Raw genomic sequence first — 19,330 nt, 5'->3', positions numbered from 1 at the left:
AGCTTTAGACAGAAGGACCTATGAGATATCTGGGAGCGGCTGTCTGGGAAGCAAATGGAAATAAGGTGTGGACTTCAGAGGAGAAGTGATGTCTGGAGATATATACTGAGGCAACTCTGACCAAAGGGCAAAGAGGTCCATGGTGGAGCATGCCAAGCGAGAAATAAAGAGGATGAGGGTCAGCAGAGAAAGAGGTGCCCACAGGAGTGGTCAGACGGGAAAAGGGATAACCATGGGAGTGAGGTCTTGGAAGTTAAGGGTAAAGAGAGTTTCAAGGTCAAATGCATTAGTAAAGGTGGAAGTAGAAAACACTAGGAGTTGACAATTAAGAGATGGTTGACAGCACTTCTGAGGTGGCTTCATGGTAGAAGAGTGAATGAGGGTGAGAAAGAGGGCACAAAAAGACAAACATCTGTTCCAGGAACTCTGCAAACAGGAGGAGCAGGAGGCAGCACAGGAGTGTCAGGGGAAACTACTGAAGTAAAGGCAAACCGTCGTTTGTCCCTCTGGGACCACACTCCTGTTCCCGTTCCCCAGGCTCGTGCTGGCTTTCTCGACAGGCACTGCCTCACTGAGTTCTGTTAGGACCTTACTGTGGCTCTGTCCTTCATGACATGCGGTCACTGCTTTCTCCTCTGTGTTGACGTAGTCTGTTTTCTGTTCTATGTTTGCTAGTCAGCATTTGTCTGTAACAAACATTCCTCTCAGGATTGTCACCGTCACTTGGGATTTGTATCCCATTTTACAAGGTGCTAGGTCCTTTTGCCATTTTTGGTGCATTCACTCAAGCCATGGATGAAAACACCAAATATGCCCAAAGTTTATCATCAATCCTACTGTTTCTTCCAGTTATCAAATAAACCACTGTGAAGTTCAAGTGACCACCTACTGGTCTAGAGTCTTTCCAACTCCCAAGCATGAGCTCCCTGCCCATATCTAAATCACTCGAGGAATTTGAATCTCCAACGCTAGGGTCTTTTACAAATGCATAGGATTCCTGTATCCCCTGCATCCGAGAACCCGATGTAGATCTGAGGTGGGTGCCAGAGAACCGTATTATTTTAAAAAAGCTCCAGGGGATTGTGATGCACAGCTGAGGTTTGGAAGTCACTGCTCTAAATCTTATTTTGTTGATTTACTGGTCTGTTATAATGAAATTAGTAGCAAGAGTCTCGCTAGAGTAATGGTGGTACTTTACAGAGTTGTTGGAAGACAAAAACAAAATTCGAGTCTGTAAGTGAATATAAGAGAGAAATTACACGAGTTCCTTAAACACAACAGATAGGCCTTTGGCAAGAATACTATAGCAACAGTGAAGAGGCATGGGGAGAAAGCTAATGTCTAAGGCACTCAAGGCTCAAACTACCAAGGCAATTGATGAGAAGCCAATGCATATTAGCTCTATTATTATCGCACCTCTGGAGGATTTCAAAGAACAGCTCTCATGCCTTCTTTGTTTTCTTCTCTCTCTCTCTTTTTTAACAGCCTGCAGATAAACTTTTTCACAGGAAAAAAAAAAAAAAACCACCACATGCTTTTCCTTTTCTTATCTTCCACAAGTCCTTAGAGTTCGCATAAAATTTACATCATTTTGATGTGTAAAATATTAAAGTGATAGGTATGCAATAACTTATGATCTTAATTAAGACGTTAAATCAGATCTCATATAGGCTCAGGTTAAAAAAGGAACCAGCTATGGATGCTATCGGCAAAGTTCAGAAGAATATGTAAAGGGGTCTTTTAAATTTTGTTTTGCTGACACAATATTTACTGATAATATAAATATCAAATGAACCAATCAAAAATACTGATTGATAAAAATATCATAAGAAACTCCATTTTCACCGTATACACATTGTTGACATGAGATTATGAGAGATAAAACCAGGCATCACGTGCTGCCCAATGAGATGCAGTGGGAAGTACACCCCCTCCACCACAAAGGATTCTTGCACAAGAAACAACAACAGGGGACCAGACCTCATCAAGCCCTCACCACCAGGTTACAGGAAATACAGGGCTGGAAGAGCATGTTAACATCACCATGCAGATGCAGCCAAACCCAAAATGTGGGAAATTCCAGAGGACACTTGACCCAATTTCTTCAACAAGTAAACAGCAAGAAAAAAAAAACAAAAACTGGGAGGGGTGTCCCCATAGGTTCAAAGAGATATTTATCTAAGGTAAAGAGAATCAGCCAAATGCAATCAGTGTGTGGACCAACCTTGTTTGGACCCTGATTTGAACAATCCAACTATAAAAGAATTGAAGAGATATTCAAGGAACTCTGAAGACAGACTATATATCTGATGACATCAAGAATTTTTTTTTTTCCTTAACGGCACTTTGATCATTTAAACAAACAAACAAACAAACAAAAAAACAACCTCATCTTTTAGAGCTGTGCATATTGAATCATTTGTGTGTAAAATAATACGATATTCAGCATTTACTTTAAAAAAATCAGGGGGAGGGGGCAGGAAAAAGCATAAATGAAATAACATTGGCTATATGTTAAAAATGTAATACTGGCTGATGGATAAGTGGGGGTTCGTTGTATGATTCTATTGTTGTGCTTATTTGAAATTTCTAAGTTACAAAATGAAAGTGAAGATTCTTTTAAAGAAGGCTTAATTTTTAAAAAGAAGCACCATCATTTGATGAAAATATTCAAGAATCTTAAAAAAGGATGCACTTTTTTTCTTTTAAATATTTGTGTTTCAAAGAAAGTCCTTCTTCCAAAGTCTCCAGAACATAAATCTTGATTAAAGCTTGATTTTCTAGGTAATTTTCTAACTTTGGAAATAAGATTTTATAAAGAATGCAAAAGTATTTTTTATTATGTTGTGAAATTTAGTCATAATCTTTAGAATCATCTTTCTTGAGGAGATAACGATTAAAAGGCAACCTAAGCAAAAATGGTCCAACAGGTGATTGTAAAGCTCTTATCTTCCTGAAGCCTCAATAAGCACACTACTATACTTACAACAGGAATCGTAACTTCACCTCGAGATTCTTTAACTATTGGCAGTCCAAGTTGAAAATATAACTGATTACAGATATAGTTATAGGGATAGGTATAGACACAGATTACATACCTTTTGCACACTCAAGCCACATTACCAACCTGTTAAGTATGGAGTAAAAAGTGCACCAGTATTAAATAATACAGCTTGCAGTAAAAAGAGCACCTTACTAAAAACTGAATCTGAGGAACCTGGCAGCCTGAGATAAAGGAGACCTTCCCACTAAAAACAAGAATCCAGGTAAAAAAAAAAACGTGTTTAAATATTGATACATAGCTGAGCTCGAGACAAATGGAAATATCAAGGAAATACCAGGAATGGAGAAGGCAAGAGTAGAAAACCAATGGGCAGACACCCTAAGGGCCTCTGGAGAAGGTCAGACGAACCCAGGCGAGGACTAAAGCTGTATACCATGACCATATCCCGGTCGCCACCCAGCCCTGGGAGGAGACACTGCTCCATCATTCCATGAAAACCCCACTCTCGCCCGACTTGTATATTTTTCTTTTGTTGAATGCTGAGAACTGACCATCCCCTGAGGCTCCACAAAGCCTCCCATAACGTTTCATTATCCCAAACCTCCCAGCTTCCTGCCTAACCCTCCCACAGAACCACTTTCCTGCCCTGCCCTTTCTCTATCGCCACCTTCCAAATGCACACGTTTTCAAGGTCACGCTTGAACTCACTTGACTGAGATCTGAGATGTTTCCAGACACAGTTCTCCACTCTTTTCATAGCAACTTTCTCTCTACCTTTAATTGGTTTTATTAGAAGGTCCACATGATAAGAGGCCTTTCCCCTTGGTATTTGAAGGCACTAGACACTCTGCAGGGCTCTGGAGTCTCAGACAGGGAGTCCTGGGGATCCCAGTGGTGTCCTGGGGTAGGTGTGAGTCTCAAAGCAATGGCCACCCAAGCAAGGGCATGAACACATGTGTTTCCTTCTGCCTCAAGCCATGCACCGTCCCTCCCACACCCCTCCCTGGCCTTGCGCTTCTCGCTGGTTTACTACGTTGTCTTCGTCCTTTCTCAGTGGCACACCTCTCCCACCAGCTCTACAGCGCCCAGGTTCTTCAAGAAGCTCTAGCCCTACTCAGGGTTTTCCTCGACATGCCAGCCCCGCCCATGCCTGCTGTCATCACCCCTCGCCCCTGGTCTTGCCCTGTGGTCCCAAGCTTATGCTCTGAGGGCCAGCTCTTCCCTATCCACCTGTGTCTGCACCCTCCACTCTGCTCATTTCCATCAATAAAACCCCTTCCCAGGGCATCGGAGCAAGACAATTTTTTTCTCTGCTCTCTTCTCAAAACACATCTTTTCTTAAACAAACAAACAAACAAAACTTTACTGAGCTCAGGAAAAAGAAAAAAATCCTTAGAAATGGCAGTAAGGCCAACAGGGTTAAACAAGCTTGGGCTGCACATCTTTGGGAATTCTATGTTAGTTATATAACAGAAGTTAAACATGACAGTACATATCACACTGACAATGAGCTATCACAGAGTGGGCAGGCTGGCAGCACACTGGAGCCTTCCCATATTAGTGAGGCATTCTACTGAGCGGGATCTTACTCTTTCTGACCCTGAAAATGATCTCAGGACAGGAGTTATAGGGACCAGTGTGAACAGGAAATATACATTCTTTTATTCTGTCAAAAGCTGGATGTTCCTCTAATAGTAATAACCAAACCAGAGGCATCCAACTCATGCTGCTCGTGCACCTACTACAGAGAAGAGACAGAAGAGTTGAAGGAGAACAGGTACAATGCAAGTGCTACAACAAAGACATGTGCGGGAACTGGGGATGCCAAGAAAGTGTGTGTCTGATTAAACAAGGGAGAGTAACAAACTCAATTGGGAGGAGAGGGATCCCCAAGGAAGGGAAATATCCAAGCAGAGTCTGGAAGCGTCAGGAGGATTCTGCTAAGAGGATTGAGAATGGGAGGGCATCATACTCATGTTCGTGTAAAACCACAGGCAACTCCTGTTGGCTCCTGGGAACCCTGGTAGAGTAGACCGAGACTTAGGGTTCAGAGTGCCCAGAAGGAAAAGGAGAGATGAAGGATGAGGTTGGACGGATAAGCAAAGGAGGTCAGACTTTAACCCACAGTCAACTTTACAACCTAAAGTAAAGGATTTTAATGAGTTATTGAGACCTATGAGTGTCCCCAGTCATACCTTACAAATACTGTGAACTCACTAAGGCTTTTCCATTAATATGAAGACTTGACTATAACAAGAATCATTTTTCTCTACATCGATTTAGTTAAAATGGAATAATTAGAGTTGATACATCTGTAAAAGAGTTTAATCTAAAACCCTAGAAATCCTTTGGCAGATTCAATAGTATTTAATTAATTCATTAAAAGTCAGGTGTTTATAACAATTTAAAGTGAAGTTTATACCAACTAAGTTGGTATAAAACAGATTCTTGATCCTGACTAGTAAATGCCAGCTTTAACCCTGTTGGGAAGATGAGAAAATAGTTCTGTTAAAAGAATGGGAGGATGATTTAAAATTTACTACAAAGCTACAGTAATTAAAATAGTGTGACACTGGCATAAGGACAGACGTGTAGAAATAGAATTGAGAGTCCAGAAATGAACCCTCTTATTTATTGTCAACTGACTTCCAACAAGGTTGCCAAGACAATTAAATGGGGATAGAATAGTCTTTTCAACAAATGGTACTGGGATAACTGGATATCCACATGTAAAAGAATGAAGTTGAACCCTTACCTCACATCATATACAAAATTAATTCAAAATGGATCAATGACCTAAATGTAAAAGCTAAAACTATAAAAGTCTTAGAAAAAAACATAGATACTTGTAAATCTTTGTGGATTCTGATTATGTAATTGTTTCTTAGATGTGACACCAAAGGCACAAGCAATGAAAAGAAAAAGAAAATAAATTGGACATCATTAAAATTTAAAACTTTAGCGTTTCAAAGGATACCATTAAGAAAGTAAAAAGACAATCCTTAGAAGAGGAGAAAAATTTTGCAAACCATGTATCTGATAAGGGACTTGTATCTGAAATATGTTAAGAACTCCTACAACAACTCACTAATAAAAAGGCAACTCAATTTAAAAAATGGGCAAAGGATTTGAAGACATTTCTCCAGAGAAGATACACAAATGGCTAATAAGTATCTGAATAGATGGAAAACATCATTAGCCATTAGGGAAATGGAAAAATCAAAACCACAATGAGATACCACTTCACACCCAGCAGGATGGCTATAATCAAAATGACAGGTAATAACAAGTGTTGACAGGATGTGGAGAAAAAGGAACCCTCATACACTTCTGGTGGGAATATAAAATGGCGCAGCCACTTTGGAAAACAGGCTAGAAGTTCCTCAATATACTAAACATAGAGGTATAAAATTATCCAGAAACTCCTTTCTTAGGTATATACTCGTAAGAAATTAAAATAAATATCCACTCAAAAACCTATACAAATGTTCATAGCAGCATTATTCATAATAGCCAAATAGGGGAAACAGTCCAAATGTCTATCAACTGATGAATGGATAAATGAAATGTGACATATCCATACAATAGAGTATTATTTGACAGTACAAAAGAAACGAAACACTACTGATAAATGCTACAACATGGATGAACCTTGAAAACATTATGCTAAATTTAAAAAGTCAGTTACAAAAACAACGTATTGTGTGACTCAGTTTATATGAAATGTCCAGAATAGGCAAATTGATAGAAACAACACATAAATTGGTGGTTCCCTAGGCTGAGGGTAAGAAAGGTATTGGGGGAAAGTGGTTCCCCCAATACCTTGTGGGTATTGTAAAGGCTAATGGGTACAGGGCTTCTTTACAGAGTGACAAAAATGTTCTCAAATTTATTCTGGTGATGGTTGCACAGCTTTGTGAATATATAAAAACCACTGAATCGTATGTGTTAAATGAGTGAATCATATGGTATGTGAATTACATCTCAAGAAAGTTATTATTAAAAAAAAAAAAAAAGGAGAACGGGACGAAATGTTCTTCAGCTAAATGGATGGGAACTGTCGGTGTTTCTCATTCTTAAATCCCTAAATCAAGTAGGAAGAATGATACTTTCCTCTGACTGAAAATGTCTGAGACTTTCCAAATGGGAAATAATGACTGGCTGACATGCTGGCTAATTCTAAAAGGCTACACAGAAACAACAGTCCATCATTTCACTAGATTCAGCAAATGCAGCGATGAGCATCGGATGTGTGAATTCTATAGTTTTTCAACAGTAGGCCTCCTAGACCTACATATCCTAATTAAACGTCATTGGTGTATTCTGGCCCATCAGAGTACCATATATTACTACAGGCCCCCAGAGTTTATTCAGCCTAATTTTCACTTTTCTAAAAGGCTAGAGAAAAAAGATTTAATAAGTTAGAACTGGAAAAAGAAAAAAAAAGTATGAAAAAGCCTCTTCACAAGAGGACTACTTCTGAAGTGTACACTTTTGTTATTAACTAGTATTTTACTAAAATAAGGATAAGCTTACACAATGCAACAACCTTACAGTCTTCCAAAACTTCACATTACCTTGAAAGGAAATCTAGAAGCTGTTTTATTTTCAAATATATCGTATACAGAAAGATTTGTTAAGTGTTTCAAAAATGTTTTCTATTTAAAAGAAACCTTTACGAGTCATTCTTGTAAATAATGAGCATTTCTTTTCCCCCAGGGGAATAATTCCTACTTCAGTGTTTCTAAGAATACACAGGGTTAAAACCGTGTAAAATAGATTTTCTCACAGTTGGGGGAGAGCAAAACACCGCAAATAGGAAACCAGACAGCTAGGAGGTCAAAACACTACACTTCCAGGTCAGACTTCTGGTTGCAATTAAGTAAAATTCCTGCAAATATTTGGAAGGAAATCATATTTTTGGTGTCTCCTTTCTGGCCTTGTAACTTTTTATTTTCCTTAGCAGCAACTTATGTATCTATATTATTCATTAAAGACACTCAGAAACACACAAACATACACAATTACGGGCACATATGCACCAACCTATGACCTCAGAATTGCGATTCGATCTTGGCCTCAAAGTTAAAACTAGCATCTCTTCCCAGGCATTCATTTTTTTAGGTTTGAGATCGTGTGGACCTAGTCTGGGTTTTGCTTAATGTAGACACGGATGATTTTCTCAAGACATTCCACACAATAGGTTAAGCCAAGTTTCCCATTAGTGAAATAGTTCATGATCAAATATCTGAGATCCATTTGAAGCTGATTGGAGTTTAGGCTCTAAGCAGTAACAGCACTGTGCTACGACAACAAATATAAACCAGCTCCACAATTAAGTGTAGCTGAGCAGGTATTAAACACGCCTCTACTCAACTCCCTGGGAATAGCCCGGGTGTTTGCAATGCTTCACAAATGCCCACCTCCTTCAGAAAACGGTGGTGGATTCATTTAGAGGTGATATAAATGGCCACTGTACCAAAGGGAGCAGGTAGTCCCTGCCCAGTTTATAGACGTTATTACAGTGAATATAAAATTGTTTTCGTTATAGACAATTGCAGTGGTAAGCTTCAAATACTAACTACAACAACTGTAATTTTAGATTCTCCACTTTTATTCTAAATAAAAGGGTGTCATGTTAGGGAATTTGAAAACGAAAGCGCTCCGGTTTTTAATCATCACTTGGGCTACTGGCCCCCAAATTCCCAAGATAACTAATTAGCAAATCCCAGTCCCAAAGCATTAAACCTCAGCATGTTACCCTCCACTAGACAGAGCCTCTTCACACGTCCTCCGTACCCTTCAAAGTCAAAGAATTCTTAGACATTTAATCAGTTAGATAACTACTATCTATTTTCTCTCTCGAGCTTCCCAATGGCTATTAATATTAGTGATGTGGAACTCAATTACTACGAATTTTAAAATCTTGGCATTGTGATCAGAGGGCCTGGCCAAAGGAAAAGAATTTAAAGGGGACAGACAGGCTGGTAAAAGCCATAAGCGCTTCCCATACATAGGAAAGGCTATTACTATAGGGCAACGGACATAAAACTCCCAAGAAATGTACAGTACATGCCAAGGTAAATAGTTTCCACTATACCTTGTCATCTCACACATTAAAAAATTATATGCAACTCCTGTGAGAAAAGGCCACTGCTTTCTGAGAAGCGGGGCTGGGGGGGAGGTAGGGGGTATGTGTGTGTTAGCTTTCCTCGTTAGTACCTGTCAAATACAGGAGAGGGTGCCACTCTTTAAGACTTCATCTGGGATTTGCCAAAGGAAAGTACAGCTTTGTCGGGGTGGGAGGCTCTCACTATCTCCTTCTGCTCCCCCACCCCTCCCAACACACACACACACACACACACACACACACACACACACACACACACACGCTATGTGGCAGCCAAACCATTTGAACAATATAAGGCCAGTGTCCCAAGGGCCACATTCCCTATGTGCTAGAATGAGCCACAGTTTTCACTGGGTAAACCGTGAGAACGACAGGTCCCCCATCCAGTTGTCACCATTAGAAACACTATGACAAAACACACAGATCACTAATAGAATGGTGTTATCTCACCCCGATTATCAATGTAAGGCAATGACTTTCTCTGCCAGCAGGGCAGGAGTGCCGGCCAGTCCCACCTGCCACCAAGCAGGACTCGTCTTTGGAAGATCTAGTAATAAACAGTCAGTCTTCATAGAGCTGGTAAATGGGCAGGGCTCTCAGCCAATTGGGACAACTCCTTTTAAAAAACTCTTGCAACCACCATCTGATGACAAAGACCTTTCTAGAATCCAAGAGTCCCAGGGGATTTGGTAAAGTTGTTCTGAACTTCCCAGTTCCTGAATATGCAGAAATTTGGGAGCAGAAAGTCTGGATGTAAATGTGAACCAGCCCAAGCAGACTCTAAAGTATAAATGGAGTTGCATCACCATAAAAGCCCCAAGAGAATTGGCATTGTAATTTGAACCTCAGCAATGGCAACACAGACTTCGCTTTATGAGGAAAAATCATTGTTTGTTATGTGCCGGGCAGGGGCTTTCAGGAGAAGGCCAGGGTGGGAGAGGAAGCAGCTGACTCACCAGCCAGCAGGGTCGATTTAATAAGGTTTATACTAACAACGAAAAGGCCTTCTAGGTGGTTCAAACTGGCGCTCGACAACCTCTTGGTGCGCTGAAAAGAATCCTAACCTTTTTTTGAGGCTTTGCACACCGGGTTTTTTTTGGGTGTTTTAATTTCTTATAAAATTAAAAAAATACACAAAAGATCAGTTATTGCCACTTCAGCAATGTCCATAACAGGTGACTATAACAAGTGGAAACACGATGCATAAAAGTTTACAGATTTTGCTTTCTTTCCATTTATTGCAATAAATGATTAGACAAGTCTCCCCAGTTTTTTGAGGACGCAAAGCCTCTCGTGTTGTCATTGCTGCTTTAGCACATTTACGATAAAAAGTATAAAACTTAAAGTTTTACAAATTTCCAATTCCTGGAAAAATCATCTTTGCTGAAATTGCAGCACGTTCACCAGAGGCCTTGTGGGCACTTGCTTCCATTACTGCCCTTGTAAGCTTCCCGTGCGGATGAAAGCCGAGCAAATGTTTTGATGGAGTACATTATGGGAAGAAATGTAAATAATAACCAAAGCTATTTAAACACACGTGTAAAGAGAAAACACATGTTTCCATGGTGCCCTAGGACACATCTAGGGAAATCCATTTCTCTTTGTAAAGGGCTGTGAACAGAAAAAAACAATGTCTCCATATTAAGAATATTTAGCAGCATGGAAGATTGTTTTAAATGTGCTGTTCTTTTTACTGTGTATCAAAGCGCAGGAGCTCCCAGCTCCTCCCGTTTCAGGCCGAGAAGCCCTTCCATGGCAGCGTCGGCGGCCGCCCACGGCTCCACCTCAACGGCCGGGCAGGGCAGGGGCGGGTGCTGACACACGGCCAAGGTGACTCCGAAGCTGGGACTCTCTGCCAAAGGCCTATGTTTCATCAGGGCTGACAGCTGTTGGAAAGACGGTAACTTTCATTGTCCCTAATGTCTAAGGAAAGGATGGTCACGTGACTGCGTCAGGGCGGCGTTTCGGAGCAAGCTTTCACTGTTCTCTCTGCAAACGCCCGATGGTTTACATGGAGGAAGGGCTGGGCTCAAACGGAAAAGGGTTTCACTTCCAAAATTTCTTTTAAATAGGAAAAGGCCCTTTTTTCAATGGGCTGGGAAAATAAATACAAAGCAAAACAAACAGCACAATATGCGAATGTGTGCTCCTGGGGCCCCTGGGGAGCAGGGCTCACAATCGGGCCTGTGTCTGGAGAGCAGAGAGAAAGCTTTCTTTGGCAGGTACGGCACATCGGGCGATGGGGAAAGGAGAGGAACGTTTCTCAGACGGAGGGAAGAATAGGAAGAACTTGCTTGTTTTGGCAATTCTCGTCTTTTTCTTGTGCTCCTCCTGTTGTGTGCACACCCGCTGATTTCCTAACATGGTGGTAAAGTGCCCCCCCACCAGGATGCTGAGTGGGTGTCGATGGACAGATAGGAGGTCTGTTCATCTGGCCCCGAACATTCACAGAAGATGCCTCAGATGCCACAAGAGAACGAGCTGCACGCTGGCTGGAGATTTAAGCTAAGATTTTATAGGAGCATTCGGCTTAGAAGAAAAGCCAAATAGAAAGCCAAGGCAGACAGAAACCACAGTGCCCAGGAAAATTTAATCTATTTTACGGCATTTTCCAAAGGACTGGGTTTCTTACATGTTAACTGCAAGAAAAAGGTTACACAGAATGGAATAATAGGCAGTGAAAAAAAAAAAAAAAAAACCAAAGATTACTGCTCTACAAACACAAAGATGTCGTAAAGCCCTAATATTTAGACAGTGTATTGTGGGACGTGCTTGGAGCTGGAAGATGAGCTCTGTTTTGGGGTCTACTTCTCCTCTTCTATCTTGTGAGCAGAGAGGAGGGGGTACAAAATCTAAAACAAAGACACCCACATGGTAGCTTGAGCAGAATGCCATTCCTGGCTTCCACATGGTTAAACACAGCTTTGTTTTCATGATTAGAGGAAAATTTTATTAAAAAAGAACACACACTCTCTCCCTCCCTCTCTCTCTCTCTCTCTCTCTCCCCCCTTAATAGGGATGCCGAAGCAGTGAAGAGAAGCCAGGCATCTTGACAGCCATGTTTTCATGATGCCTCTGACACTTCCTAGTTATGTGACCTCGGGCAAGTTGCCTGAACTCTGAGCTTGGTTCTCTCATCCTTAAAACCAGGGTTAAGGATGCTGCTAGAAAGGGCTGCCCCAAGGATCCACCGTGGGCACGCGGAAGCCCCAGCACAGTGCTGGCACCCATCAGGCTGAATCTTGGTAACAGTAACTAGTAGGAGTGGTAACGTTGGAGGGCACTTGTGATGGGCGGGTCTGGAGGGCAGGCATCTGCAGAAGAGGCAGAAAATACTGCAGCTCACCTTACGCTGGGGTAGGATGTGGTTTTGACTGTCTCAAAACCAAATGAGGAAGACTATCTAATAACTTGTAACTCGCAGACCACTTTTACCTCTGCCTTTCGTTGCAGGGGCGAGAGATGCTACGATGGAAGCAGCGCACAAAGCCTCGGCAAATGAAATGTGACCGGTGAGCACAACTACAGTTCGTTCCTTTACTTATTCCAACGCGTGGGCTCCTCCTGAGTGACAGGCTCTGCACTGGGTGCTGCCCAGGACAGGACCCTTGCCCTCCAGGAGGAGGAAACGATGACTGTGCCACTGTCCAGGCCGCTGGAAAAGGGAGGAGCAGCTCCCTGAGAGTGAAGACGCACCAAGTCAGAGAAGGTTCCTTAAGGGAAATGACGCGGGCGCACAGGCCTGCAGGGTGATGCGGAGCTGGCCCAGCGGCGAACAAGGAGAAGAGAGAGTTGTGGGGAGAGGAAGCAGCATGTGCAAAGGCCCAGAGGCGGGAAAACATGATGTTCTGGGGGCCTGTCAGTTAGGCTACGGTGCCAAGCTGATAAATGAGGGTTTATCATTTATCCCCCCTGGCCAAAGCCATCTGGGACCAATGACTCCCCTGTCCCTAGAGGAGAGGGGCTCCTCCGGAACCCAGCTTCCCACAGGTCTGGATGGAGGGCCGCCCAAGTCTCCGGGTACCGGGCGGTTGGCTTGCCCAGTGTTCTCCCGAACAGCCTGACTGCTCAATGCCTGAAACTGGGACTAAAATGTCCCGCCCCCCTCCCCGCCATCCCCACAAGGTCATTTTCATACTTGCTTAATAAAAAGGTTGATCATGGGGGAACTGGGGTCCCTCTGCTGGAATGCAGCTACAAGGTACATAGAGCTGTACCCCGGCTAAGCACACACAGCTACAGGATGGCAAGAGAGCAGAGGATCCCGTGTGAGACTGTCAGCCTGTGCCAAGTGATGCCCTGCATTCCCTAGAACCCTCCGCACAGGTGGGGGCCCAACATGGGGAGGACACTGCTACCATAGCTCTTTCTGAGTGGACCCTGGGGTTGAGGGACACCCTTCGGGGACTGAGAGCTAGTTGCTGGGAGGACTAATGACCAGGACAGACATGGCATCTGTAGACCACCACAGCTGAAGAGCGGATGGGTCACCTGGTGATGGGGTGGCCAGAAATTTGCCGTCCACTAAAGCCTGTGGCTGGGTGAGTCACTTGGTCCACTAGAGGGCCATGAGCCAGTGGTAGCCTTGGTAGGAACGCTGTCAGTGGCTTGACCGACAGACATCTTTGGCTTATTGGTTAACTGATACGTCCATGACTCCATATAGAATGGAGAACATACTTGGGCCCTACTTAAACTGTATGTTATGGGCTGAATCATGTCTCTCCAAAATTCTTATATTGAAGTCCTCACCCTAGAGGTACTCAAAATGTGACTATATTTGGAAATAGCATCTTTAAAGAGATAATTAAAATGAGGTCATTAGGGTGGGCCCTAATCCAATATGACTGTATAAGAGGTGGACTTTATACAAGGAGGAATTTAGGACACAGACATGTAGCGGGAAAACCACGTGAAGACACGGAGGAAAAGGCCATCCGCGAGCCGAGGAGAGAGGCCTCAGAAGAACCAACCCTGCTGACACCTTGATCTCGAACTTCCAACCCCCAGAAGTGTGAGAAAATAAATTTCTGCTGTTTAACAGTCTGTGTTATTTTGTTATGACAACCCTAGCAAGCTAGTACTCTGTATAATAGAAAAGAATCTAGGTCTGGTAAATAGGGGTCTGACTTGGGTGGGCGACCTTGAAGGGCAGCCGCAGCTTCTCATCAGACCCAGAACTGAGTCGGTTCTCTGACCCAAGCTCTTTGAACAGAGAGCCAGGCACCCAAGTAAGGTCCCTTCAAAAATATTACAAGTACATTCTATAAATTTTCCCCTTGGGATCTGCAATTGTTTACTAGGGTACCTGCACAGTGAGAAAAGGGAAATACCCAGAACTTTTGAGGATGACTGGATACTAGCTCTGAGACTGTGCTAAGTCTTGGGGTTTCTGGTTGCCACTGTGACCCACCAGAGGGGGATAAATAGAAACCTGGCTTCAATTCATCTGACAAAGGGCCCAGCAGGTCTGTGAAAATCTGTAGTTGTCTTCTCAGCTGTTGAGTATATGACTGAAATAGATTTACTCGGCAAATGACAGAAGGACCGGGACAAGGACATTTGGGGAAAAGTTATACAGAGTGTGAGAATATTTGCATCTGATGTGAATGTTCTCTGAAAGGCCCCATTAAGAGGTTCTTACAATAAGCTGGACCAGATGACCTGCCCCCATGCGTGCTGGCCAGCCTCCTTCCCCAGCTGCCCAAGTACATGCTCAAGGACTCAGGAGTGATGTGGCCACGGGGGCAAGGATGAACATTATGCTTGGGCTCAACAACACAGACTTAACTGCATCAAGGCTGAGCCCTGCCAAACGCCCAATTAATCTGAGCCTCCCCACCAACTCTCATACCGCAGGGAGATGGGCTAGCCATGGAGGGTGGATTATATTAGACCTCTTTCATCACAGAGGCGGCAACAGCTTACCTTCATTGGAATAGACCCTTATTCAGGATTTGGATGTACCCTCTATGTCTGCCATGTTTTTGCCAACCACATCACCCGTGCACTTCCTGAAGGCCTCATTCACCGTCACCAGTGCAGTGATTCTGACCAAGAAACTCATTTTGCAAAATAAGGCAGTGGGTTCATAAAATTCAGTGGTCCTACCAAGCAATCAAGCCAGGCTCAAATGCAGCTGGCCTTATACGATGGTGAAAAGGTCTACTGAAAATTCAGTTATGATACAAACTGCAAGGCAGGAGAGCTTGTGGAGCTGGGGTGAAGCCCTAAAAGATGTATTATGTGCTCTGACCAGCAGAACAACGCATTCCCTTGGCCAGAATATGTGGTTCCTGGAACCAGGGAGTGGAAGTGGGAAGTGACCACCTCAGCAAAAAGTTTGCCTTCCATCCCCATGACTCTGCTTCTTTAGTACTCGAGAAAAGACTAGAACAGAGAGGATAACATGAGTCAGGCTGAAAGTTCAAAGTGCCGTGTAACTGTTTCAGGCTCTTCATGCCACTAGAGAAAGAGACCAAAGGGCGGTTGAAATGTTGGCTCACGATGGTACAAGAAGAGTAACAAGGTATACGGGTAACACAGAAGGAATATAACACGTTCGACCTAGCAGAGCACATCCAGTGCTAAAACTTAACGCAAACTATGGCAACCTCAGAAAGACAGGACCACTGAGGGCTCAAATCCCTTAGGAAGGAAAGTTCGGTCACCTCGCCAGGTCAAGAAACCTGATCAGCTGAGTTACTGGCTAAAGACAAAGGGAATATGAAATAAATATTAGAGGAGGGAATATACAAACACCAACTATTTATTTCATGTAACCGACTACAGAAGTTAGAATGATAGCATCTTCCTAAATTGTCTTCCTTGCTGTACCACATATATATTCATATATTAACTAAGTTTTTTGGTTTTTTTATGCAAGGTATGTTGGCAATAGTTAGCTCTGTCATTTAGTCAATAAGTAAAACAATATGGGCTGTGAATAAACCAAAGGAGGAATAAACATCACTCAGAACTCTCGGGCTTGGAGCTAGGATGTGAGACTTGGGGTTCTCTCTCATGGAGGAGGTGCTGAGCATGTTTTGTCTGTAGTTGGGAGAGTTGTATTGTCAGGTAAAAGCTTGTTGTTATTGTTTGGAAGTTTATGGAAGAAGGAAGCCAACAGGAAAATTTCAGTGGATATTTGTAACTCATATCCACCCACCCAAAACTTCTGCCCATCCTCCCTGCGTTTTGGTAACTTCCCACATTTTTTAAGTCCCACTTTCCCAAGGTAAAAGCCAAACATTTTGCACTCTCTGGCTCACCTGCAACTAGGATACAGCCATGGGATCCTCTCCATGGGAGGAGCACGGCGCCATGGCCACAGGCCAGGCCGTCAGGCTCCTGCAGGCTCAGTGCTGGGCTTTGCAGACGGCAGCTGAAAGGGCTGATGAACCAAAGCCGTCCCCCCATCTTGAGGCTGAGGCTGCGCTGTCTGTGTAGACTCAGAATCGGGCTGCCTGGCCCTCCTACAGGTAGATTCTGTTGAACTACCTAATATCTTTCATCAACTTCTTCTCTGCTGAAGAGCCAGACCAATTCCAGCTAGTCTCAAGCAGAAACGAAATTAAACAAAGGATATTAGGTAACTAAGGTTCCTGACCACAAAAGGTTTTAAGCTGGAGACGATCACATTTTTGTTTTCAAAAGGCCACTCTGGCAGCAGAGGCGTGGATGAATTGGAAGGGAAATCAGGAGGCTGTGGCAGTGATTCAAAAGCTGATTAATAAGAAGGGCCTTGACCAAGCGAGTGACACAGGGAAAAACAAAAATTTAAGACCAAAAAGGCAACAACCCAATACAAAGGTAAGCAATAGTTGTAAATATGCAGTTCAGTCAATAAACACATAAAAACAGAAAGATAAAAATCAAAGGGCATGACATCTCTTTTTTTGATTTTTGGCCTGACTGGCAAAAATTAAAAATACCAGTAACACTCAATATTGGCAAGGCTGGCTTCCATGGTGGCGCAGTGGTTGAGAATCTGCCTGCCAATGCAGGGGACACGGGATCGAGCCCTGGTCTGGGAGTATCCCACATGCCGTGGAGCAGCTGGGCCCGTGAGCCACAATTACTGAGCCTGCGCGTCTGGAGCCTGTGCTCCGCAACAAGAGAGGCCGGGACAATGAGAGGCCCGCGCACCGCGATGAAAAGTGGCCCCCACTTGCCACAACTAGAGAAAGCCCTTGCACGGAAACGAAGACCCAACACAGCCATAAATAAATAAATAAAAATTAAAAAAAAAATATTGGCAAGGCTAAGGGGAAAAATATTAATGAGGCAGAGTTGACAGAATCTGAAGCTAAGTCTTTAAAATAGAAACTTTCTTACAACATTAATTTTTACTAAATCCACTGAAATAACAATGCCAGGTGACTTAAGAAGGCTGAGGCTACTGGCAAATGTCTGTGCTATGCTGTTCGCTGACTGAGTTTTTGCCACTACTCTTTGTATTCCTCAATATTACATGATTAAGGAAATGGCTTAAAAGTCATTTATGTTATTTTTTTAATAAAGATAACTCAGAGGATGAAATATATTAATTTTATTAAAGCAATCAGCAAGTTACCAGCCTGGTGACTTCAGCTCACCCAGCATCAGGTGTTAAGTGTCTATCCCATGATGAAGCACGTTATCGTTACTCAGATCTGGAAACGGGAAAGGTAAGAAACTCACGCAAATAAGGAAGATACCCAATTTACACAAAAGCGAAAACCACACACATTCACCCTAGTCACCAAGACAGTAAGAGCAACTCTATCTTCAGGGAACATGAGACACAGAACTAAACAGTGAGGAGGAAATAGGCAATGCCTTCATTACAGTTCGTGGCTCTGAAATTCCTTTTGAAGAAAAAGGCATTTAAAGTAAGACTACGGGAGCAGCCGAGAAGAGGCAGTTTCCATTTTTAGTGATGCTGATAATAAACAGTCTGGGATGGGCGGCATCACTATGTATGTCTGCTTCATCCCTGCGGGTGTGCACAGCCTAGAAGATGATGCACCTCGGCCCTATATGGAAGGCAGCCCTGGGGTAGAGATGGGCAAACAGCGCTCTGACCCTTAGGAAATTAACAGTTTAGTATGAGGTGAAGCAGAGTTACCGGTTTCTGCTCTTGAATTAAGCAGCGCGCATTTGGAGGAAAAAAAAAAAGAGGCTCTGGGGTGGCAACCCCTCAATCTTTACCAACAAAGAATGGGAGAAAGGCAGGTAAACTGATTATAAAACAATTATAATACAATGTGACCAATGTTATAAAAGTGCTATGAGCAAGGAAGACAGGAAATTGAGGAAGACTTTGTAGAAGTAATATTTGAGTTAGGTCTTAAAAGCTGAATACTAGGAGTTTTCCAGACAAAAGAGAAACCTGAAAATGTAAAAGCACAGAGGTATAAAGAAGGCAGGTTTGCAGGAAATAGAAAAGTGAGTAGCAGGAAGGGACAAGGCAGGCGAGGTAAGTTACAGCAGGCCTTGACCTTACTAGGAAGAGGAAAGATGTATCCATGTGTGTAATTAATCACTTGTACAAACATTTATTAAGAACCTACTGCAAACCGGAAAATATGCTCCATGCCGGGGATATCACGGATCATAAAAGAGGCAGAACCTGTCTTCAGGCGACCGGCACATTTGCGGAGAGATCAACAATCAAATGGTGTGAACCAAAGTGCAGGATGCTCCTGGGCCTGGAAGCAGGGGACCTGTGGACAGGATACGCTTCCCTGGGGTGTGGACTTTGAGCGGAGAGCTGAAGGTGGCAGAGGGGCAGGGGAGGACCAGCGCTCCAACACGGGCAGAGGCCCCAGGATGAGTGGAAGAATGGGGCTTTGAAAGAGAGGAACTGAGGCTGCTGTGGCTGAAGCACGAAAGAAGGAACAAGGGGCACAAGAGGAGGCTGGAGAGGCAGCCGCCCCAGAGATCTTGGCCTTCACACGGGAGCCCTGGGGAAATCTTGAAGGGCTTTCTGCACGAAGATCAGACCTGTGACGTGAAGGGATTACACTAACTCAAGTGTTGACAGCAGGTGGGGCGTCGGCCAGAGCGAGCGCAAGGGCGCCAGCGAGCGTGCTGCTGCAGGTGTTTGAGTGTCCAGCTGAGGCGGGACCATGGACTGCTTGGTGGCAGCAGAGAAGAGGACTAGCTCAGGTGGGGACATCGAAAGACATGCTCAGTCAAAGGTTAACTGTTCT

The 19,330-nt window shown here is 43.4% G+C and overlaps 1 protein-coding gene and 1 long non-coding RNA gene across 3 annotated transcripts in view; one reads left to right on the top strand and one right to left on the bottom strand.

The window, feature by feature from the left end:
* Nucleotides 1–17,386, top strand: part of LOC309644507 — a 44,745-nt gene extending 27,359 nt beyond the window's left edge. For both annotated transcript variants that reach the window (XR_014254463.1, XR_014254464.1), the window contains one exon: nucleotides 12,588–17,386. This is a non-coding gene — a long non-coding RNA (uncharacterized lncRNA). The remainder of the gene's footprint in view (nucleotides 1–12,587) is intronic.
* Nucleotides 1–19,330, bottom strand: part of SLX4IP (SLX4 interacting protein) — a 72,775-nt gene that overhangs the window by 41,322 nt on the left and 12,123 nt on the right.

Source organism: Balaenoptera physalus (genome assembly GCF_965194825.1).
Source record: "Balaenoptera physalus genome assembly, chromosome: 16".
In the NCBI taxonomy this organism is placed as follows: Eukaryota; Metazoa; Chordata; class Mammalia; order Artiodactyla; family Balaenopteridae; genus Balaenoptera; species Balaenoptera physalus.
Note: the sequence above shows the minus strand (reverse complement) of the source record. Positions and strands in the feature narration are given on the sequence as shown.